Source organism: Lissotriton helveticus, chromosome 2_1 (assembly GCF_964261635.1).
Source record: "Lissotriton helveticus chromosome 2_1, aLisHel1.1, whole genome shotgun sequence".
In the NCBI taxonomy this organism is placed as follows: domain Eukaryota; kingdom Metazoa; phylum Chordata; class Amphibia; order Caudata; family Salamandridae; genus Lissotriton; species Lissotriton helveticus.
In genome coordinates this window covers 530,315,157-530,340,777 of record NC_136059.1, presented here as the reverse complement: position 1 = coordinate 530,340,777, position 25,621 = coordinate 530,315,157, and positions in this window count along the sequence as shown.

Below are 25,621 nucleotides of genomic sequence, written 5' to 3'. Positions count from 1 at the left end.
GCTTCTGACTTAAAAGAAATGTTGAAGATAATGTTCTGAGAAGTTAAAGTTCAGCGGGCGAAGCCGCAGGCAGTGTCCGAGGAGGGAGCATTATGGTCGGGGAGCTGCTGAATGCAGTCTAAGTGAAAATTTCTGCACCCGGACTAAGTCACTTTTATGGAAATTAAAAATCTCCAGTAGGACGAGGGAGGCGGCTGTAGCCAACAAAAGTTTCAGAAGACAGCACACCCCTTTGGCAAAGGACACATGAACAGGATTAGCTCTTGCTACAGAAAATAACATAGCGAGAGCTTCCGAGAAGTCTGGCTGACTGGCGATGCATCTCAGGCAGATTGACGAGCAGATTGGTCACGGTCTTTCCTCAATTCTCAGAGCAGTTTTTAGCCAAATGTTATCTAATGCCTACATTTTAGACTTTGCCTTTCTGGGCACCTTTATAACCTCCACTAAAGTCTAGGACTGGAGGGGCACCACAGGCTGGGCCCATGTGTGGGTTCTTGATGGAGGGAGCTTGTTATGTGCCTGTAGCTTTGAACAAGAGGCAGGCAAACTAGCTCTTAGACTCACTCTGGTAGTCCTGGGTTCAGGTAAAGAAATGGCTCAAGGAGCAGGGCAGCCCTCTGATTGTTCAAAGCAAACTCCAGGCAGCAAAGCAGGTCTTCCAAGTGCAGCAAAGCAGTATTGTGGAGCACATAGCAGCAGGCAGTCCTCTGAGAGTCTTTCCACAGGTCCAGATAGTGAACTGAAGATTGGGTCTTAGGAACCTATTTTTTTTATACCTGGTGCCTTCTTTGAAGTCAGACAATTTTCTAGAAGTTTCTCTTTGAAGTGCTTGGAATTTCCTGGCTCCCGTGCCCTGGCTTCAAGCTGGCTGCAGGGAAAATTCAGTGGTGTCAAACCCTTTGTTTGAAGGCATAGCACCGCCTATTCAGTTGCAAGGACTGTGCCCAGGTCCCTCCCCCAACCTGCAAGCCGATGGCCCATTCAGGCACACCTAATCCCTCTATTGTCTGACTGTCTGAGAGGAATTCACAAAATCTAGCTGCCAACTACACCCAGTCATGTAACTTTGATAGGCAGCAGGCACCAAAGGGCAGGAAAATGCTTATGTTCTCAAACTGGCATTTTCAAAATTGTATTTAAAATCCGACTAGATACCAAAACTAGGAATGCTTATTTGTCCCCAATCAAAAATTAGCACTTATTAAATGTAATAAGGCAACTCAATGTTACTCTATGGGACAGATAAGCCTCAAAGTAGTGGAAAATGAATTTAGAAGACTTTCACTACCAGGACATGCAAAATATAAAAGTAGCATCTCAGTTCAGCTTGAAAAAAAATCCTGTTTGCTCAGTCCTTAGTGCTAGTAGATTTTCTGGTGTGGATTATTTTAGAGGATTTTGCAGAGAACCTGACTTGCAGTGCTGTTCCTGAATGATTTGAATTGGAAGTATTAACAGGGTGGAATGATTCCGATGGCTGTGAGTGTTACTGCTGTGTTTACAGTGTGTAGTCACGTTTTTTTTTTTTTGCTGAGAAATGTATTGTTATGCTGTACGTGATGTTTTTTTCATATGCAATGTTAATTCTGGGTTCAATTAGTATCTTGATCACTGTTGTTCTGATGTATTATTCTTACTTGTGATTTCTATGTTGAAAACAATGATGACTGTATGTTTTATGTTGTATGTATTGCTGTGTATATATAAAAAAAAGACAATGAATTCCAATGTCTCATGATAGAGTGGTTTAAATGTCTGCATAAGATAGTATGTTTGCGAGGCACCACATTCACACATATATTGCTTTCTGAATTAACAAGATTGCCTTTCTAGGAGTTTCAGTGTCTAATCTTGGATGGTGTCCTTTGCTTCTAAGTGCATGGGAGAATATATATTAGCCAGGGGTAGATTGCCACTATATGGGAGTCAGCTAAAGTGTGAATTGGGTTTAATCAGTGCCGAAAAGGTGTTCTTGTTTTATCATTTGTGAGGTTTGCCTTAGTCTAACTTAATTTCCCTCCTATTTAGGAAGAGCAGGCTAGGTATATTTTGTTTATTTAGTGTAAGTTCATTGAGAAATTGCAATTGTTTACCTTATTCATGAAGAAGTTGTACTGTGATTGGTTAATCAGCTGGGAAGTCGTGATGAGATTGGTGAGACGTCACTACAAAGCCTCACTGTCATTAGTTGATTGCTTACAGAGCCCCATTGTTATTGATTGAACTCTTGCATAGCCACTCTGGGACTGGTTAATGTTCTCTAGCTCACTTTGCATGATTTGCTAGATTGCGTTAGGTAGAACTAATGGTTGCTTGTGAGAAATTGGGTTGTTGGTTGAGTGGGGTGTTAACTAGGGGTTGGCGGAGCTTGCGGAGTTGCACTCTGTGGAATTCTGCTGAGTTGCATAAAAACTCTGTGAGATTCTGCTTCACCCACCTAGCAGTGCTCAGGTTATGAAAAAGGTGTTCACGACTATGGAAAACATCTAGATACTAAATCTACATTTGATATCGCCTTGCTAACCTTGCAGGTGGCTTAAACCTGGTGCATTAGTAAATCAGTAGTTCTGGGCCCATGGTGTTATTAAGCCACTCACGTTTCATAGGTGACACTAATTGAGCATTGCACAACAAACAAACCCATTCAGTCCACACAAAGAGGACTAATGCAATGTTGATATTTGGAAGCGAGCAGCATGAAGCTGTGCAGATGAGCCCGGCAGTTGAGGAGTTAATGAGCAGTTGCATGATTGCTTGCTGTGAGTAAGGTGTGTGACATTCCATCAGGTATGTCCTAATAATTCAGAACAGAAGAGCCAATGAGTTGTTTTTCTTTCCCTCCTATTGTCAAGCGAGTGTAAAATGGAGGCATGTGCCAAACTACAAACTGTGGCAATCAGTAACTTCTAACTGCCGGTACCAAGGCAGCCAAGAATACTGGTCCGGGTTCTGTCCACCCGCTGTCCTGACCCCATCCTTGCTATTTATACATGCACTGTAATTAATTGTCTCATTTCCAAAGGGGTTCGATTCCTTGGGCAAATAGGCTATAATAATTTATGTGTCACTAGTGTACACGTTACTATATATTTTATTCCACCAAATACATTTACAGCAGAAACCAATACATAAATAGTGCATATATGACTTTTTCAAATGTGTGACAGCACTCACATATGGGTGCATACGGTTAAAGAGAATAGATGTCTAGGCAGGAGTGGCCTACCTTGAGCGGGGTAAAGTGCTCCAAAGGGGAAAAACCCACATCCTACAGCGTGCCTTTCCATGGTGGTGTCTTTTCTCAGCTCCGGGTATCCTAGGAAATATTTTCCTGCCCTTTGGTGCCTGCTGCCTATCAAAGGTCACATGATTGGGTGTAGTTGGCAGCTAGCTTTTGTGAATTCCTCCCAGACAGTCACACAATAGAGGGATTAGGTGTGCCTGATGTGCCTTCTGCTGGCAGGTGGGGGCAGGGAGGGGACACTTTCCTTTTCTGAATTTCAAATCGTGCTTTTGTTACCCAATATGTGTTTTATGTAGTGCAATATTGATCAGTCCCCTTGCTTTTCATTAGGGTCACAGGGAGGTGTGGGCTGTAAGGGGAGGTGGCACGCAGCTCATCCTGACTGCAGTCTGAAAGGCCAGGTTTGTCCACAGCTCACCCTCTCCTTGTGCACTTCTGCAATTTGTTCTGTTCGCAGCAGGTCTCCCCTGGAGTCATGCTTGAAGTGCTTGACGATCCTTTCAGACACAATGCCTTTCCCGGAGCCCAAGGGGCCCATGATCACCACCCGAAACAGCATGTGAGTGGCTATGACTTCAGAAAGTTGCTGGGAAGCATCAGGAGACCGTCATAGAGGGTCTGAGGAACAGAAGGCCACTAGTGCAAGAGGGAAAACTCCCAGCACTCAGATGCCCACTGGCCCAGAGTGTAGGACATAATCAAGACGCATGCCACATTCTGGCTGACTGTCCCTGCCTCTGACTGCCCTGGTCTTCTTCTGCCCTCCCTGCTCCCTACCTTCTCCTGCTTTATCCACACCCCATTCTCCCTTATACTCTCCACCAGCTGTCCTCTTTCTGCTCTGACACTCTGGGAGAGGGTGTTGTTCTGGCAAAGTTCCAGGAAATGAATACACAAGTTGCATTTTAAAGGGGTGGGCCGTGGTGCCAGAAGACTCTGCTCTAATGCTGGTTTTTGCCAAACTTTGCACTCTGCTTGGAGTGGTAGAGACTGCACAAACTCTGCTGGTGGAGCAGAGTTAACTTCCCACCCCTAATGTTAACCCTGCTCCAACAACAGCCTCAATCCCAAAAGCCACTAAATTAACCTATGCTTAACTCTCTAGTAGCTTGACACAAAAGCAGTCTGACTTATCTTAGAGGCAATGTGCAAAGTATTTATGAAGCACATAAACAGTAATAAAATAAAAACACAACACAAGATAAATCCCATACCAATTTAGGAACATGGGATACATTTTACGAAACCATTTGACACCGAAATGGCAAAAATTTAATCAGTAGAGGCAGAGTTATACATTTTTTAAGTTTTAGCTAAAAAACTAGTGTCTAAAAGATCAAATTGCCAACCGCGGGTCAAAGTCCAAAAATATGGCTGACTGTGATGGAGTGTGAGTCGAATACAAACAGTGGATTGGACCCAGTCAGTCCACCTTCAGGCTTATAAAAAATGTCAGTAAAATCTATTTGTTAAGGTGGAAGTTAAGTGGGGTAACACTGCAGGTGGTGTCCGTGCAGAAGGCGTCTTCATCAGGGAGCTGCTGGACGAAGTCACAGTGAAGATTTCCTTGTTTGGACCTAGTCTCTTTTTTGGGAGTCAAAAATCTCAAGCGGGACAAGGCTGTAGCCAATGAGGGCTCTATAAGACTAGCTATATCTTGTGCGAAGGATTGCTGAACAGGATCTGATGCTGGGGAGAAGAATGTACGGGGAGCTGCTGAGAAGTCAGGTTGACCAGCGATGCACCTTGGAAGGATAGATGAGCAGGTTGGTCCTGGTCTTCTCTCGGTTCTCAGAGCACTTTTTAGCCAAAACCTTTCTATGTCCCAAATTTTGGATTGCATCTTTCTGGTCACTGTTAACACAACCACCAAGGGTCCAGGACTGGAGGGCCACTACTTGGGGGGTTAGGACTTACTCAGGCTGCGTCCTGTTGCAGGTTCAAGATGGTTGAAGCCTTTTCTGTCCCTGAGGCTCTGATCAGGAGGCCAGTCAACTAGCCCTCTGGTAGTCCTGGGTTCATGAAGTGGAACAGAGCTCAAGCAGCAGGGAAGTCTTCGGAGGGTTCAAGGCACGCTTCAGGCAGTAAAGCTGTCCTTCTAGGTGTAGCAACCCTGTCTTCTGAAATACACAGCAGTCCACAGCAGCAGGAAATCATCTGAAAGTCCTTTAGCAGGTCCAGAAAGTAAACTGAAGACTGGGTCTGAGGGTCCTATTCCTATACCTCATGCCTACATTGAAGTAAAAGTTTCTAGTTAATTCCTTTTGAAGCGCTCAGAATTTCCTGCCTTCCCCGCCCAGGTTCCAGTCTGGCTGTCTAAACAATGAGGTGGTGTCAAGTCATTTGTGAAAAGGCAAGGCACAACCTATTGATTTGCAAGTGTGGCTCTGCCCAGCTTAGTCCCCCCCATCCTGCTAGTGATGGCCCTTCCAGGCACACCTAATCCCTAAGTAACAGACTGCAGGGTCAAAATAGCAGGGAACTTTCGAAAAGTGTAATTTTCAAAGTTGTAACTTAAAATCTGACTTTACCAGTAAAAGGTACTTGAAATTACAATTTCTTAGAGACCAAACATTAACGTTTGACCTGTTACCAATCAGACATTAGCACTTATTAAATGTAAGAAGGCAACCCAATGTTATTCTATGGGAGAAGTAGCTCTCACAGTTGTGAAAAACGAATTTGTGAGTTTTTCAACACCGGAACATGTAAAACTAAAAGTGCATATCCCCAGTTTTAAATACAATGCACCCTGCCCTATGGGCTGTTTAGGGCTTACCCATTGGATGACATATGCAATAAAAGGGGAGTTACGGCTGGGCAATGGGGTTTTCACCAAGTCGAATTTGCAGATTACAACTGCATTCAGTCTGCAATGGCAGGCCTGGGACATGTTTTAAGGAGCTACTTCAGTTGGTCGCACAATAAGTGCTGCAGGTCCACTAGTTGCTAGAAAAGGGGGTTTGATCCAAGAACGGTCAGGAAGGACCCATCCAACATTTTATCGAAAGAACTTGCAAATAAGGCTGTTGTGTTTAAAATTGACTGGTTGATGTTCAAATGTTAATTTGTCTGTTTCATTTTTTGCTTGCATTGTTGGTTTAACTCTATGTTGAGCACTGTATTTATATGTTAAATGTCATAGGTAGTTTGTCTTTTTTAAGGACCTGCCTTAACAATGTTCACTTATATGTTTTTTTAAAAACACAAATAGAAGTAAATAAAATACTTCATACCCATTGAATGAATAAATGGTCTAAGTCTGTTTAATTTATAAACAGCCTCAATAAGTCATCGCTCAGGAGCTTGTTTTGATAAAAAGCAGGGCCACTAGTAGCATTTAATTTAAAGGCCCTGGTTATATGGTATACCACTTTACTAGGAACTTGTAAGTAAAATTAAATGTGTCAATCAGACATAAGCCAGTTTGATCACGTTTAAGGGAGTGAGCACATGCATGTTAGCACTGATTAGTAGTGGTAAAGTGCAGAGAGTCTTAATGTCAGTAAGAACAACATGTTTGGGGAAAGACCACCCTAAGGCTGACAGGTCTAACAGTGCCGTGTTGGAAAATCCTAAAGATTCTATTGTACCTTCGACTGATAGCCAGAAATTAAATTTGGAGAAATTTTACAAGAGACAGTTGACTTAAACAGACTATTGCCATACACTATTAATGAAATAGGATATTTGATCAAGGAGGCTTTTAGAAGTGCAAATTAGGCACATGACAAGCTTGCAGAATTAGCTGATGAGTGCAAGGTAGATATCAGCAAAATAAAAAATGTGAAAAGAAATTACAAAATGGATTTTACCAATGATGTAATAAAGGAACTGGGCTTAATGACCTTATGGGCTCACATTAAAGATTTGGTAGAAATGACACAGGAGTGGAGTGACTTATAGAAATACAGAGAAATGTGGAAGAGAAGGACAGCAAGTAAAGAGAAAACTTTAGAGACCGGGAAAAAGGGCAAAGTGACTTTGTGACTCCGACATAGGGACAGTTTCAGAATTTCTATTAAGATAAGTTTATAGAGGGAATTAGGTGCATGTGCCCTGTGTGAGAACTGATCTTTATGCCTTTATGACAAATGTACCAAAATTGTAAGAGGAACCTGAAAAGTGATATAAGCAATGTGTATAGGTTGACTACCATTTTAAACATTTCCTAGATTGATTTAAATTAGTTATTTGAGATTTTAGTTCCTAGCGACTTGTGGTCTGGATATGAGGTGGGTGTTGTTTGATAGACTGAGGAACCATCTAGATTTGGTGTTGTTGATAAATGTAAGCAGGTAATGGAGCACTGGAAAAAGAAGGTGGTGGAAAAAGATATCAATTGGGCAAATATTTTGAAATCTTCATAAGAGCCGAAAGCGTAAGTGCATGCTTACAATAAGTGAGAGCCGAAAGCGCCTGTGCAAGCTTACTGCAAGAGACGGGAAACAGCCTTTAGAACAAGGTTTTTACCTCGTTGTGCTTTTACCACGCATTTTTAAATCTAAAAACAATGCATGGTATTGGCATGCATTGTAAATGCTTATTTGCGGTAAAAAAATGCTGCCAACAAATGTGTGGCAAAGACATACGATGCATTTACCTGCATTGTACTGTTGTACCATCCAAGAGACATATTCAGATTTTCAAGAAGCAAAGCAGCGTCAAAGATCCTGAAAAAGATGGTGATAGTGGTTTCATCTCTGCTTTTGTCATGGGTTTGTGTTCGGAGCGGAGTAATCATATAAAGCAAAATGAGCTGTGCTATCAGACAAAGAGTATAGATGATATTTTAAAACTTGAAAACGCAGAAAAAAAGTTGAAGAGAAGCTGTTGTTTGCAGAGATGAAGCAATTTGAGAGGAATGCTAGAAATCAGTTGATGGATTCTAATTTGTGTCATGTTCAATCTGCCAATGCTGGAATTAATGTTATGTTGTCAATCCAAGGTGTGAGAATTGGAAATAAAACATAGCAAATGCAGGGTCATGGAGGAGGAATGATGAATAACTCTAGAATGAGTGTAAATATTGACATGTTAAAAAAGAACGCTGTTTGTTACTTCTACGGTAAAATCAGGCTAGTGGAAGCAGGAATGTCAACAAAATCCAGATCGAATACGGAATGATTTTGTTCCCCAAATGCAGAGAAATGTACAGTCATTGGCCCCAATCAACTTCTGTGCAGTGTATGCATTAACATAAACAGTTTTTACACAGATATGCCTAGAGTCCCAAAGTTGCAGCAAAAAGTAGTACCAAAATGCCATATAATCCAGGGTATCAAACCAATCCATTGATTATCCCCTGAGCTGTCGGTCGATGCGGACACTTACGGCGTTTGGTCAGCATGCTGGTGTCCAGCTCCTGCGCTACCTGGAATTTGCGCCTCGGCTGTTGGCATCATGCAATAGCTCCTGGAGGGCGGCATATTCTGGGCAAGTAGATCTTGGCCGGCCCAACCGTCCAATGCATTGTGGAGCCTGAGTATGCCTCCGAAAACTGGAAAGCCTCTGAAGGAGCCGGCGGAACTCCTGGGGACCGGCCTGCTCTACCTGCTCGTGCGGCCTTGCACAGCAAGTGGCTGACAGCGCGCAAGGCAGAAGAGACTGCTGGAGCTGCTACCCCATCTGGGAGGCCCCTCAATCGCAAAAAGGGGCTGAATGAGGGGGTTAAAGTGGATGCAACATTAAAAAAACAAGGAACACTGGCTTCTCATGGAAAAGAAAGTCAAACATTAATCCTTCTCTGTGAAGCGTAATGGGTTACATCTATAGGAGCATGGTAAGTTCTCCCTCCCTCTCCTCCCCGCTGCCCTTCTCCCCCGGCTACATTAGGGACAACTGAACAGAGTGCTCTTGCGGTCTGTAGGAGCTGGCTCCTTGTGCCAGGGGGGATTGAGAAAGGAAAGGGAAGCCCTCATGGATAGGGGAGAAACAGAGGGGGGGTGACACGGGCTGGGACACAAGGGCTGACACCCAGCACCGATACACTTTGCGTTGATCGATCAAGCAAGGTGATGATTAAGTAAGGGTGACAAGTGCTGTCCCCTGGGGATGTGTCCAGATTAAGGGGCTGCAGGAAGATCCCCCGAAGTGGCCGGAATCTTTTATTCTTTGACAGATGACTCTGATCTCTCAGGCATTAGTGAAGAATTGACGGATGATGACTCGGTTCCCTACACATCGGGGATAGTCAGAGTGGGGGAATGGAGAAACCTTCAACGCAAAACCATCTCTCACTATCCAAGAGATAGACTGAAAGAGCAAGAAGGGGTGGGAACGACTTTGGACCAGAGTTTAATACCTTCAAACAGCTTAAATGGGACTACTCTGCAACCCGTCAAGTCTATAGCGATGGGGAAGGAGAAAGATCTGGTACACCGCGAGGGACTCCAGTATCTGATAAGAATCCCCCTCCTACACTGGACACAATCTTATTTATTTATTTATTTATAGTGTTTTATATAGCGCGGACAAGACCCGTGGGTATCAGAGCGCTTAACATATGGGATTACAGGTTGACATTATAGTAACATTTATAGCAGTAAAACATATATAGAGGTAGAGGCAGTATGCTATCTAGGGAGATTAGAAAGGGGATTACATAATGACATAGAAGATTAAACAGTTGACATTATAGTATCAGTTGTAGCAGCAAATAACAAATGTGAAGGTGGGAGGTAACGTGCTATCTAAGGTGATTAGGTAAAATATATTCCTCACGCCTGAGTAGTTAGCGTTAGGGGGTGCATATGTATTAGGTTGTGTCATAGTCATACAGTCAAGTTCTATGAGGTAGGATTGTATATTATTAACAGGTCAATATCAGCGTAATTAGCAATAAGAGTAGAATGGGTATAGCTAGATGCATCGATCATAAATATTAACAGGTTAAGGTATGGGTAATATCTTCAGGTGAAAGACATAGTGCAGATATCACCTAATAGTGAGGTAGCAATAGATTGTAAAGCCGAGGCTTGAGTGGCATCAGTCATTTGTCTTATTGGTCTTCCAATAGTTCGTGGTGACTCCAGTCCCCTTTGGCAGAAATGTTCATACCACTAGTCTGAGGGCATCTCTATGTAGGGTATTTACTCATCATGTGGCTTTTCAGTTCCCTTTTAAATGCTGCGATATTTTGAATCCTCCTGATGTAAGGAGGGAGTGAATTCCAGACTCTCTAAAACAGATGCAATCAGAGACAAGGATGTAGCACAAGAAAGCATATCTTGCCACAAGGAAGATACAAGGCGCAGTACAGAAAGTTACCAAAATTTGCTCCAAGGTGGCAGAACGGGTCACCTCAGTAGAGGAGCGGACAGCAGCAGCAGAAGAAACAGTGGCAACAATTGAAAAAAAACAAAAGCTCCAAGAATCACAGCAAGTCAACGTAATGTGGAAGATTGAGGCTTTTGAGAACCGGCAGCGTAGAAACAACTTGCGGTTTCTTGGTGTTGCAGAGAATGTAGAGGAAAATTACATTTTACACTTCATAATCGAGCTGCTTAAGCGTGCCTTTCCAGAGCTTTCTCGATGGGAGTGGGAAGCCGAAATTCAAAGGGCCGTTGATTCCCCCTGACTCCCAGGAAAAGCCTGACTCACCTGCCAGACCATCCAAGAGCTGTTCTGGTTTCCTTTGGTAACTTACTTGTACGCCAGGTGATCTTTGACAAGGCAAGGCCGGAGGCAAAGAGATCATTCGAGGGACATTCCTTCTTCGTCTGCCCAGACCTTTGCCATGTGACAGTCGAGAGGAGGTGGAGACTCCGGCAGCTATTTTCCCCTTTCAACAGGCTGGATGCCAAGTATTCTTGTTAAACCCGGTCTGTCTCAAGGTGATCTTTAAGGGAAACACCCAGACTTTTCTTTCAGAAGTTAAGGCGCAAGAATACCTGAAGGAAATATCCAATGAAGCTGGGTTTAGCAGAAGAAAGACTTCCTCTTTGTATTTTCGCACATCCGGCATAGAATTATCACTGTGCTAGATAATACTGTTCTTTTCCCCTTAGGGGGACCTCTCTTTCCCTCAAAATATGTCTTGAGGATTCTTATAATGCCTCTCTAGGCTCACTGTGTGGGGGGACCTCTACTTGTGGTTGTTTGATGTCTAAAGTTTCCTTTTTCTAATTTTTACCTTTTTTCTTATCCCTTTCTTTATGGCTTTCTTTTCTGGTTTTGATAAGGGGCCAAGGGGTTTGGCGCGGGGGCACTGGAAGCGGTGGCAGCATTTGGGTTTGCACTATCATGAGGGTCAGGATTGACCTTCTTGCTCATGGAAGTGGGGAGGGGATTGATAGGGGGGAGGGGATCCAAGCTTGGTCGGGGGTTGAGTTTGTGGCCGGTATCTTTCAAGCAGTCATACTGTGTATTAAAGAATGATTAATTTAAGAATAGCCTCTGTTAATATATGTGGCTTAAATCATTTCCGGAAAAGACAGAGGGTTAGTATTGATATACAATATCTAGAAGCTGATATACTCTGTTTGCTGAAAATCCATGTAGAAGGGTCTCAGAAACATCTACTGGAACTTACGGGGTATAAAGTGATCTCTAGAACGTTACAAGGCACCCGTACGGGAGGGGTGGCAATACTAGCATGCAAGGGCAAGGTTAGATTCACTAGATCTAAGGCGGATACATTCGAAAGATGGGCCATCACAGAATGCATATATGATGGAGGGGGTTTACACTCTGCTCTATATACGGTCCTGTCACCGATGATTCTGCACTTTTGAAATGGATTAGCACGGAATTGGTGGGGAGTATTATGTGGCGATTTTAATATTAAATTCAAAGGGGAGGCCTTGCTGTCAAGTACTGCAAGATATAATGCGCGGAAACCCAAGGTTTTCCGAGCACTGGCGCAGTTAGTTAATTTACACGGGCTACTTGACGTATGGGTTGATAAAGAACCATTAGATCCAGGTTACACTTACTATTCCGCTCCTCATCAGGTCCATGTATGCCTGGACGACTTCTTTATCTCCCATAGATTGGTCTCTGCCTCCTGTATATTTTGATACCCTCGGGTGATGTCTGATCATAATCCCCTTGTATTAGAACTTGATATTCATGCAATTGTATAACCTAAAGTGGGATGGTCATGAAAGGGCTCTGCAGTTGGATGCAGAATATATTTCATATATTAAGGAGTGGATACCGCTATTTATGACTGAGAGTATAGGGACTGCTCCCATTGAGGTAGTGTGGGATCCTTTCAAAGCTGGGATCCGAGGGGAAATTACAAGACAGCTGGAACAAGCAGGAAAAAAAAAAACCTTCACATACAAGGACTCTACCAAGGTCTAGAAAAGGCGGAGGCTGGATTGGTGGAGACTGTCTTCCGGGGCCTAGATATTGAAGCTACCCAACTTTAGGTTATTTAGCTAAATCAGCTATAGGGGATATCTCTGCAAAAAAAGCGGTGGAAAAATACTCTGTATGGGAAAATAAAGCCTTCAAATGATTATTTTTTCTTTTTAAAAGCATACAAACTTAGTGAAAAGTTGGGGCACAATTTAGCATTCTAGGCCAGGCAGTCGACAACTTGTAGCAATATCAAACTAATTTTAGATCCTGAGCTGTGCCCCATCTCTGAAGTCGGTGGATACACTCTGCCTTCCAAAGATTCTACCAGAAAATGTATGCCAAGGAGGAGTCGGATCTGGAAGGGATAGCGTCATATCTAGATCAAGTGTCTATGGGTAGTCTGGACAGAGAGAATCAGGAGCATCTATATCTTCCTATCTCAATTGAAGAAATCTCAGCAGCAGTGTTGGGATTGGCAGCTCGAAAGGCAGTGGGAACAGACTCTATCTCAGGGGAATTATAAAGTTTTCGCCTCTACCTTGAATACATTTATACTGGAGGTATTCCTGGCCATACAGAAGGGGAACTCTCCTCCTGATTCATGGGCTGTAGTGAGGATGGTAGTATTCCTTAAAAAATGCAAACAAGGGAATCAGCTAAGATCCTATCGACCCATCACATTAATTAATTCAGACACTAAGCTTTTCACCAAAATATTAGCCTCAATATTATCCCAGGTTATCGAAAAAATTATCTCTCCCAGTTTAACATGGTTTCATCCTGGGAATGGGCACTACAGACCACATCCGTCAGGTAATCACTCTATTTGACGTGCCCAGAACCCAAGGAGACCCCATGGCGCTGTTGTTACTAGATGCTGAGAAAGCATTTGATACAGTCTCCTGGCCTTATCTACGGGTGATATTGGTGAAAATAGGCCTAGGCATAGATTTCATTTCATGGGTAAAGAAGCTGTATATCAATCCCACGGCCAGAATCTCTCTAATGGGGAGAGTCAGAGTTGATTACGATCCAGAGGGGGACAAGACAGCAGGCAGGGCTGTCTGTGCTCCCCTTATTATTTGCCTATATGTAGACCCTTTAATCTCCTGGATCCAAGGCAATGTTTCTATCTCACCAATGGTTACAAGGGGCTGGAAGACAAAAATCCTTGCTTATGCAGATGATCTTGCGATTATCACCCCTGCTCCAAGTGCCGCAGTCAGGGAGATTGAAAAAGAGGCCAAGTGCTTTGGGTACATCAAGGGATACAGACTTAATAGGGACACAACACAAATACTTATATTGTTTCAAAAACTTGAGGAGTAATTTCCCCCTAGGGAATAATGTGTTTTTTATATTCCTACAGATTAGGGCTTTTATAGGGAAAAAAGGGGAGGGGTGAGGGGTTTAACAAATGTCAACTTGTAGATACACTAGCTGGGAACAAAACTAAAATCGGAGACATATATAAAATACTAAACAGTAGGATGGGGATGATATAGATAAACACACTGCTCGATGGGCGAAGTCACTGGTATACAACGGTAACCACGCATTTTTTACAACGCGGTACCGTTACCACGCTACTTTTACCACGCAAGTCGTTACCACGACTTGCGCTGGGGGGCGCTCCAGGATAGTAAATAGTTTAATTTACTATCCAACTCCTTTCCCTAGAGTCCACAGGGACTGGAGTTGGAATAGTAAATTAAAAAATTTACTATCCAGCGCCCCTCCACGCAAGTCGTTGTATCGACTTGCGTGGTAAAAGTAGCGTTGTAACGGTACGCGTTGTAAAAGTACGCGTGGTACCGTCATACATCCGAAGTCACTACATGCAACAAAGGAGAACAATCTCATGCTTCCTTAGAATTAGCCCGGAAAACACTTATATCCCCAACCTCCAGATCCAACATTACAAATCTTAATCTATACATTACACAGGCTAAAATCTGTGAATGGGGCGAGTTTCCGGCACACACTGCCCCCGGTGTCAAGAAATGGGGGCAGATTTGGTACACATGCTGGCAGATTGTCCGGGCTTGGTGAATCTGAGAAGAGCGATATATCAGTTTTTCGAAGCTCAGCTTAATTTACGGATAAAAATTACCCCCCCAACTGGTTTTACTAGGAGTTCTGGAGCAAGAGCAAGTGGCTCTTCCAATGACTTTCCCAATAGCACAGTTTTTATTTTTAGCTATGGCAGTGTTGAGATTGTGCCTGGCAACTGCTTGGCTTGACCCAGCACCTCCTCCGTTTTTATCACTGGCTGGCCCGGCTAATCTCTGTGTATCGAATTGAGAGGGCTGTTTATGCACATAAAGGGGCCTGAGCTAGGAAAAATAGTCTTAGGATTTGGACTCCTTTGAGGAAATGGTTTCTATCTCAAGGACAGGCATAGAATGCATGTAATGTACGTGTGATATGTCCTGAGGCTATTATGTTGATATAGGTTATATGATATATGTATTAGGCATGATATATGTACATTTTGTAATATTTCTGATTACTCGCTCAACCTTTACTTGGTTATTTATTTTTTCTTGCTTTTTATATGCTTGGATGGTGAGAGAATTTAATGTTTTTAAAAAAGCAATAAATAAGCTTTAAAAAAAAAAAAAGAAACCATTGATAATGAAGAATGATTTTCCACAGTTTTCCCCAGACAATAATTCCCAATGACGGGGTCTGAGAGAGGATGAGGATTGCTTACTTGTAGCAGTACCGTAGGTAGATCAGAGTTTCTATCTTAATTGATACAGGAGCTACCTGTTTTACAGTTCATTCTGTGGAAGTTCCAAGCCTACCCCGCTTGGGATGAGAAGTCCAAGTTGTAGGAATCAGTATTAAACAGATTATTAATCAGGTCACAGCAGATGTCCCAAATAGGGCCAATGGAAATTAATCATCAGTTCATTCTGTGTGATTCGAATCCTCTAAACATGTTAGCCTGAGAATTGCTGTGTGAGATGAACTGTGTAATGCATTGCATCCCTGATGGTGTTGCAATTGAAACCCAAGCTGAAGATTCTAGGGTCAAAATTAAATCACGATTCAAGAGTTCAACTGTTCCCAGTCTTGACTAAAGAAGGTTTTCCTCTTGATCTAAGATATGCTTTCAAAGAAAAGGTGTGAGATGATTTCTCTGGTAAATATTTAATAAAATATTAGGATTAATAAGAATGCAGAGCCTGTATGGATCAATATTAAACCCAATGCTGTTTTCCCCAGAACTAAACAATACAAACGTTCAAAAGACGCAGAACATGGCAAGAAATCTGTAACTGAAATAATGATTAAGCAGGGGATTCTTTGAGAAGTGCTTGGGATTCCTTGCAACTCTCCTGTAATGGGATTTAAGTAACCTAATAGTGTGGGATGTAAGAAAAATAAATAAAATAAAATAAAATAAAAATTATTCCATATTGTCTGGTAGTAGCGAATCCAGCAGAAATCCTGTTCCCGATTCCATCAGATGCAGAATGGTATATAGTCATTGACTTGTGCTAAGCTTTCTTCTCCATTCCTCTCCAAGAGGATAGCTGGTTGTTATTTTCTTTTTAATTTCAAAATAAAGTTCTCTTCACGTAGGATAACACAAGGCATCGTGAAAATCATTCAATTTTTACCAAAATCCTGAAAAAAACCTAGAAAATTAGAAGTTGATCTGGTGAAATACATTGATAACCTACTGGTTGCGTCCAAAACAAAAGAAGACTGTAAACTTGACATAATTGCCCTGTTGAATCATTTAGCTGACAGTGGTCACAAAGTTCCCCCTACAAAAATGCATTACTGTAGAAAGGAAGTGATTTATCTTGGTCCTCACAGTGAAAAGGGAACAAGGAAAGTCTCAAAAGAATGTGCTTCTGAAATTCTGGAAATTAATCCTCCTACCACCCAGAGGGAAGTGAGGATGTTCTTGTGAATAGTTGGTTATTGTTGTCAGTGAAATTCCAAACTTTTTCCTGGTTGCAAAAGATTTTGTAAGGTTGACCCATATTGACATACAAGATCTTGTTCTGTTTGACAAATAATGCTTAGAGGCCTTTCAGGTATTAAGAGAAAGTTTGTATAATGCAATGTTTGAATATAATTTAGAATATTATCTTCTCTGTCGTGAGAGGGGCGAGTGTGCCCTTGCTAGTTTGACTCAAAAACATGGAGAATTTCTGAGACCTGTGGCTTATCTATCAGCTGTGTTGAATGCAGCTGTAAGTCTTCCAGGTTGTTTGAAATAGGTCGCAGATGTTTGTATTGCAAGTCAACAATGTGAAAGAATTGTAATGAGATACAAACCCAGCATATGATGAACAGTCAGCAGACCAGAAATGAACAAATCTTATTAGCAGTTGAAAACATCCCAATCAGAAGATGCAGTTCTCTGAATCCTGCAACATTGCTTCCTGTTTCACAAACAATTGTAGAGACAAGGAAAAGAGTCATGATGATGAATCTGAGCATGACTGCATGAATATTACTGAATTATGTACCAAACCAAGACCAGACGTTAAATAATTATCTCTTAAAGTGGATTATTAATTAAGAGACCAATATGGAGCACTGAAGGCTGCCTATGCAAAATGTTTCATTTCTGAAATCCTTGAAGCATCATATCTGCTGAACTTAACTTTAGCACAAGTGACAGAGTTGGTTGCATTCAAAGAGCTTGTTGTCTGTCAGAAAATTCAAATGTGACAATTTATACAGACAGCAAGTATGGTTATGGAGTGCTTCTTCATTTTAGGCAACTATAGCTATAAAGAGATGTTTTTACATCTTCTGGTGCTCCTATCAGGAATAGTCTCTATATATACTTAATTTGTTGAAAGAAAAACAGCCAAAAGAGCTTGCTGTAGTCAAGTGTGCTGCGTATAAGGCTAGCAAAAACCATGGTCACCCTTGGAAATAAATATGCTGATCAAGTGGACAGATATTGTGCAATATACAATGAGATAGTGATTCACAGAACATAAGAAAATGATGCAAGAGACAACTCTGAGATAAAAACAGAAGATTTGAGATTTCGTCCAGGAGGGAGCTACAGAAGATGACCAAAGAAAATGGGAAAGATTAGGTTACAAAAGTTATTATCAGGGTTTGTATGTTACTCCTGAATATAAATATGTATTATCTGATACAATATTATATCCTATGGCCTTCTATTTGCACAACCAGTAAAACGCAGGGAGAGATTCGATGGTGAGAACTATCAAAAAGTGTTGGGAAAATACATTTTTTAGAAATGTTGCAGACAATTTGTGCTGCCGTTGTCTGATGTGTCAAAAAAATATTCAAGGCCACAAGACAATCTTTTTAAGGAGTCACTTTGGCATATTAGAGAGCCCATTTACAAGAAATGCCAGTGTACAGTGGCATTAAATTAATTTATGTGCTAGTCTGCTTCTTTTCGAAATAGAACAAGGTCTATCCCACCATCTTCTATTGATACATATTGTGGCTCACATTTTGAAAATGAGAATTTGCAATTCATTTGTAAAGCTCTCCAAATCGACCACAGGTTCCATTGTAGTAATCTTCCTCAAGCTTCTGGAGTAGTTGAAAGAAAGAATGGAACTATAAAGAACAAATTGGCTTAAATATGTGTTTCCATTGGTTTGATATGGCCAGATATTCTTCCTCTTGTTTTGCTCAGCATCAGAATACCCCAGACAAAAAGACTGGTCTCTTGCCCCATGAAATGTTGATGGGGCGAGCAACGAGATTGACATATACTCCTTCAGCTTGTTGCTGGGATTCTGCACATACACAGAACTATGCGCTGGAAAACAGGACCTCGATGTGTAGGGGCTAAGCCGTCTCAGTATCCAAAATCCCAGAACCGGCTAGCTATAGTGTCTCATTCGTTCTCCTACATAATCACAAAGCTACAAATGTTTAGACAACCCAGAACACAACATTCCCAACTCTCTCACGAATTGCTGTAGCAAGACTACCCTTTCGCTCAGTCACTTGTACTTGTCCACAATAAGAATTGACAGGGTCACTGTTATAGTTCAAAATGTTTATTTTAACTATAGTGCTCTATAATGCAGTATATGAGCCACTACCAGCAGCAAAACTCATACAGCTAAAACAGTTAGCATTGTAGCAAGTCCATAGACTATGAAAGGGGGTTGTCATCGTATGCAGACAGTGGATTAAGGACTATAAGGCCTAACCAGCCTCCCCTTGGTCAGAAGAAGTTTTATTATATAAAGGAAAATCTCTGGGCTTTGTCAGCAGACCCCATACCTTAGTGCCTAGATAGAAGTTTTACTTCATAGAAACGGCATAGCTCTTCTCCCTGGAAAGGTCCCTCTCCAAGTGTGTGTTAAACCAACATGCATCCCCATAATATCAAAGCACGAGTTTCCAGCCGCCACAGCTGTGTAGCATGTTTTGTCTAAGTGCTAAGGACTGACCAGATTAGAAGAACACGGGTATTGTTTATTGACCTTGCACTCCGTGTTCAGACTAAACTCCAGGAATAAGCACAGAATGCAGAAAGAAGGCGGTTCTTATTTGAAAGGCACAAACAGAGTCTTGCAAAATAAAGTCATGTAGTAACGTGCGCAAAAGTAGCATCATGGCAGCCGGGCTCATGCTAACTTAGCAATGTCGACAATGACCCCAATGGTCATATGACAAGCTCCTCTAGTTTCCATTACTGATGCCATCATTCTAGAGCACTGCAAAGGTCCAGCTGATATGGTGAAATCTGTCTCTCATCGGTGAACTTGGCAACAGAACCACAAAGGAGACCAGTGCCCTGTGTTGAGGCCAGGTGGTTGGGTGGTTGTCAGAAGACACACAAGAAACAACTGTTTGGAAGAATGGCGGCAAGGCCCATACCAAGTGATAATGGTGGCAAACACTGCTGTGATGTGTGCTGGAATTCCACCACAGTGGATCCACACATAAAAAGAGTGAAGGTGGTGAATTAAGAAGTGGTGAAAACAATCACTGATTTCCAGAGTCAAGATCGAGTTTGATGTGTGAAGCCAGAGAGGAGTGAAACATTTGAAAGCAAAACTGGTGAAGACAATGAAGTTATAAATGTTATGGTCAATGAAAGAGCAGATCTTGGTGAAGGTGTCAGTAACAGTGTCCAGTTTCAAAATGAGGATCAGAGTGAAGAGCTATTAAAATATCAAAGTGAAAGGCATGAGTGGCATCAAGAAGAAGTAGACTCAGGTCCCAACAGTGAGAAATACCAGTTAAAAAGTGAGTCACAAGAAACTCCTGAGGAAGAAAGCAGTTCACATTGAATCATTCTGATGATCAAAGTTCAAGTTCATTAGAGAGTGGAGAAGATTCAGCTTTAGTCATAACAAAGGAGAAAGGGTTGAAGTAAACAAGTCTGTGAAAAAGTACTGGCTTTTTTGAAGTAATTGAAGTTGATTCAGACAATAGTGAAAGTGAATAAACAGTTGCTAAGAGCCTAGCAAGAAAGAGAACTATCTAAAGAAGAGGAAACAGAACCAGAGGTTTACAGTCCAATACATTGTTCCAAATACACCTTTGGAAGTGATCTAAAAGTTATCCTCGAAAAGAAGAACCACTGAAAAGTCTCTAAGAGTATTTAAGAAAAGGAACATAGAACTGTGAAGATTTGTTTTGAAAAATCTATAAAAGAAGAAAGAAAATCTTTTGAGACCATGAATTAACGTTTACTGCAATCTGAAAATAAGAACTTTGGGCCCGATTCACATAACTAACTTAAGACAAAATCCTAAACTTACTACCATTTTCGTATTCACAGAAGACACTTACTCATTTTGGTATTCACAGAAGACACTTACTCATTTCGTATTCACAGAAGTTAGGAGGCCTAACTTTAGGACTCCTAAATAGCTGCTGTGAATCCTGAAAGTCTTAAAATTAGGATTTTTCTCAATTTAGTAGTAGTAAAGTTAGGACTCCTAACTTTCGGACTCCTAAATGCCTTCTGTGAATACCGAAAGTCTTAAAATTAGGATTTTTCTCAGTTCTCAGTTTAGTAGTAGTAAAGTTGAGAAACATCCAAATATTAAGACTTTTGCTATTCACCGAAGGCATTTAGGAGTCCGAAAGTTAGGAGTCCTAACTTTACTACTACTAAATTGAGAAAAATCCTAATTTTAAGACTTTCGGTATTTACAGCAGGCATTTAGGAGTTCTAAAGTTAGGAGTCCTAACTTTACTTCTACTAAACTGAGAAAAATCCTAATTTTAAGACTTTCGGTATTCACAGAAGGCATTTAGGAGTCCTAAAGTTAGGAGTCCTAACTTTACTACTACTAAATTGAGAAAAATCCTAATTTTAAGACTTTTGGTATTTACAGCAGGCATTTAGGAGTTCTAAAGTTAGGAGTCCTAACTTTACTACAACTAAACTGAGAAAAATCCTAATTTTAAGACTTTCGGTATTGATAGAAGGCATTTAGGAGTCCTAAAGTTAGTAGTCCTAACTTTACTACTACTAAATTGAGAAAAATCCAAATTTTAAGACTTTCGGTATTCACAGAAGGCATTTAGGAGTCCTAAAGTTAGGAGTCCTAACTTTACTACTACTAAATTGAGAAAAATCCTAACTTTAAGACTTTCGGTATTCACAGAAGGCAGTTAGGAGTCCTAAAGTTAGGACTCCTAACTTCTGTGAATACCGAAATGAGTAAGTGCCTTCTGTGAATACCAAAATGAGTAAGTGCCTTCTGTGAATACCAAAATAGTAGTAAGTTTAAGATTGTGTCTTAAGTTAGTTCTTTGAATCGGGCCCTTTCTTTTAAAGTTTTATTTGGATTTTTGTTTTCAATGAAATAGGGAAAAATTATTAAAAGATTGTTCTTGTTTGAAAACATGTTTTTGTTGACCTTTTTAGAGTTTCACGATAACCTTTTGCTTTTAAGTCTCAATAGAAAGTGGTTTATAGCAGATGCTGCAAAATTATTGGTCTGATCAGCTTAATAATCATACTAATGATCTTAGTTGGCTTGTTGATGTGCCTCCTTTCTCCAGTGGGATATGACTCCACAACGATTGAATTAGCTACAGTATATAATGAAGAACAACATAATACATGGAGAAGTGTGGCTCAATGGTTAGAGCGGCAGACCCTGATGCAGAGGTCTGGTCTGGAACCAGGGTTCAATTCCCCGCCTCGGCAGGACTTGGGCTCAAAAATTCCACAGACCTGATAATTCTCGCCTCGGTGCCTATTCAAATCATGGAGTCCCACTCTGCAACTCTGGGCAATAGCTTGCTTAATCTTCACAACGGCCCCCACAATGCTAAGGATGCCTGGCCTCCACCTTGGGGGTACCCAGGAGTTGGCACTTCACAGGGAAAGCCAGGATGGGTTCCACAGCGGTATTCGTACAAGCGCCTTGAGACCCTTGCGGGTGAGTAGTGCGCTATACAAGTATCAATTTACAATTTTTTACAATTTTACATTGACACACAGGAAAGGTTTAGCTAGCTGATTTCATGATAATATTTATGCAGAACAAATAGAAAGAAATTATGAATGTTAAAAACTGCTTTCTATGCACTTGTCTTCCCTCTTCTGCAGGTGAAGGTGTGACCTACTTACAACCACTGATTTCTTTTAGTTTGTCTTGTAATGTGTTGATTAGTATTTTTAACAAAAATGTGTTTTTGTCTCCTTACTTATTAGATTTCAATGTTTTACTTGAAGATCTACCTACCTTTGAAGAGGAAGGTGTTAATCAAGGTCTTAAATAAGGTAAATTTCCTAACACAATTCCACAAATTAAGCAGGAAATTTTAAATATCAACCAATCAATCAATCAGGGGTTGGTAAAGTGTGCTACTCACTTGTTAGGGTCTCAAGGCGCTGGGGGGAGGTCGGTGGGCAGCTCTGGATCAGTCGAAGAGCCAGGTCTTGAGGTCTTTCCTGAACGTGTGTAGGGTCGGGGCGTGCCTGATGTTAATGGGGAGCTTGTTCCAGTTCTTGGCTGCTATGTAGGAGAAGGCTCTCCCGCCTGTCCTGTTTCTGCGGATGCGGAGGACCTCTGCCAGGGCGAGGTCGGCAGAGCGGAGGTTCCTTTTTAGTGCGTGGAAGGATACTCTCTTGTTGAGGTATTTGGGTCAGATGTTGAGAGATTTGTAGGCGTTGGTGAGGAGTTTGAAGGTGACCCTCTTCTCGACGGGAAGCCAGTGGAAGTCTCCTAGGTGTTGGATCATGTGCTTGTGGTGTGGTGTTCCTAGGACGAGTCTGGCTGCGGCGTTCTGGATGGTTTGGAGTTTGTAAAGTAGAGCTCTGTTGATTCAGGCGTGTAGGGCGTTGCCGTAGTCCAGTCTGTTGGTTATGAGCGCATGGGTGACAGTCTTTCTGCAGTCTGGGGGGATCCATTTGAAGGTCTTGCAGAGGATGCGCAGGCAATTGAAACTGGTGGAGGCGACGGCGTTGATCTGGCGGTTCATGGAGAAGGAGGAGTCGAGGGGGATGCAAAGGTTTCGTGCATGGTCAGTCGGAGTGGGGGGATTCCCGAGCGTGGAGGGCCACCAGGTATCGTCCTAGGTGGAGGTGGAGGTGCAGGGTCTGAGGATGAGAATCTCGGTCATCTCTAAGTTGAGCTTCAGACAGCTGTCTTTCATCCAGGCTGCCACGTTCTTCATTACTTCCTGGAAGCAGAGTCTGGTGTCATCGGGATTATTAGTGAGTGAGAGGATGAGCTGGGTGTAGTCAGCGTATCACACAATGCTGAGCCCATGTTGTCTGACGATGGCGGCAAGGGGGGCCATGTAGATGTTGAAGAGCGAGGATCCTTGGGGTATGCCGCAGTCGATCTCGGTGGGTTCGGAGAGGAAGAGAGGGTGTCTGATCCTCTGGGTTCTGCCGGAAAGAAAGGATTGGATTTACCCTGTACCCTGTACCCTGTATCCCTGCGTCGTGAAGTCTGGCTGTGAGCGTGCAGTGAGATACGGTGTTGAAGGCTGCGGAGAGGTCTAGAAGGATGAGGGCCGTGGTGTGTCCCTAGGTTGAGTAGCATGCAAATGTCGTCAATGGCAGCAAGCAGGGTGGTCTTGGTGCTGTGGTTGCTGCGGAATCCTGACTGGTAGGCATCTAGGATGGAGTTCTCTTTGATGAAAGTAGTCAGCCAGGAGCATTTGTGTGATTTGAGTAATGAAGAGAGTGAGTTTCTTAAAGAATACAATGAGAGAAGAGTTAAAACTGTGAGGGTGGAGAGAAGAGGAAAGATAAGTGAGCAGACTGGGAATAAGGAAGAATTCAGATTGTAAAATTTGCATCCAAGATTAAGAATGGAACATGAAAGAAATGGTGAGTTTTATATGGTGTGTTGTGAACCTGCAAGAACTAAAAAAGTTGAATATGGAAGAGAGAAAAGTTATGTTGTATATGATGATTTTCTGGTTGGTATAGAGCCCGATTCCCGGAGGAATTTATTGTGTGTGTGGGCAGACTGCTTTATTGGTGGATGGGGTGGTGACTTGGTCGGCCAAGATGGCAGATGTCTCCTTCTAGGCTCCTGGCACACTGAATCCTGTTGCTTGGGTGGTTGTCCAGGGCTCCATCGTGAATGGTGAGTGGTTCCCGTGCTCTGGCTTTTTGGTCAGGTGTTGTGGTATGCCAGGATTGCCTGTGGGCTGACTGCAGCAAGGTAGTCTTTTGCCGACAGCCCGAAGTGGCTACTTTCAATATGGCTGTCCCAGCACAGCTTCAGTATTGAACATCCTTACCACGCTACAATGGTGTGGTACTTCACAGGCCGCAAGGCTAAGAGGTGGGTGCCGCCCCTCCCTGGATTTCCTGGCCTGCTTCACCGTATTCAAGTTACCTCAGTGACTTTTTGAAATTGTTCCTGTGGATCCAGGTCATACTGAGGACCGGTGGCCTATCTGCGGGTGTGACCTTTGGGGCAATGGATCCAGTGACAACCTGGATGGTCCCAGCCTGTGATGCATCTAGAGTACCGGGAGTCCTCACTCAGGCAGATCAGCAACTCCAGGCCTTTCACTGCTTGTGCCACCCTCTCAGTGGTAAGAGGGTCGAAGTCCACACCCGAAAGCTGCCTGGATCCATAGAGGTCATTCACACACATCCCCTAGGTAGGGTGAGGGAGCACCCTGGGACTTTGCCACTCATCAGGTCCTGGGACCCTCTGAGCCCACTTCAGCCCCAACGTGCGATCCTGGCAACAACCCGGGTCCCAGTTGCCAGCCATGGGGAGAGACAGACCGTCCCCCTCCCAGGCTCAATCTAAAATAAACAAAGTAACAATGACTGCCTGGAACACCCCCAGAAATGCTGGGCCTTAAGCTACCTCAGGTAACCACTCAGTCTCTGTACAAAACAGGGTGATACTCCAGGCCATATAGGACTCGCACGCAGCACCAGGAGACCAAAATAGGCAAGGTGGGAGTGGATGTGGCCATCTTTTGCCAAAACTTGCACAATGTGCCAGATAGACTGCCAGGAATTAAAGGCAGCATCTCAGAACTGGAGGATGTGGTCCACAACCTTAAAGATAAAGTGGTATGTCTGACCATGATGTCGTACTCCCTTGAGGCTCATGCTTAAGATGCAGAGAACCGAGCATGGAGCAGAAACCTTTGCCTCATTAAATTTCCCAAAGGGTCGGAGGGCTCATACCCAGAGTACTTTCTGGAACAATGGATTCTGCCAAACACATTCTCATCCTTCTTTATTATTGAGAGGGAAACAGGTCTCTGGTGACTAAGCTGCCACTCCCTCAGCCCCATGACCATTGATTGTGAAGATCTTGAACTTCTGGGATGTGTAAATGAAGCTCTGGTCTGCCTGCTCAGTGGAGACTTTATCGTTCCAATCCTCCAAAATCATGGTCTTCTCAGACTTCTCCTGCCAGGCCCAATAACAAAGCAAACCTACTGAAGCAGTGAAGCAGAAATTGAGATCCATGCATTTCCAGTACATACTCCTGTTTCCACACAATGAGACCAAAACGTTTTCCTTCTGCACCCCAGAGGCAACCTGGGAGTGGGAGATTGAATGACGTCTGCTGACCCTAAACTCTCATGCAGCCCGACAGACGCAAGATTCTGAGGAGCAGAGGC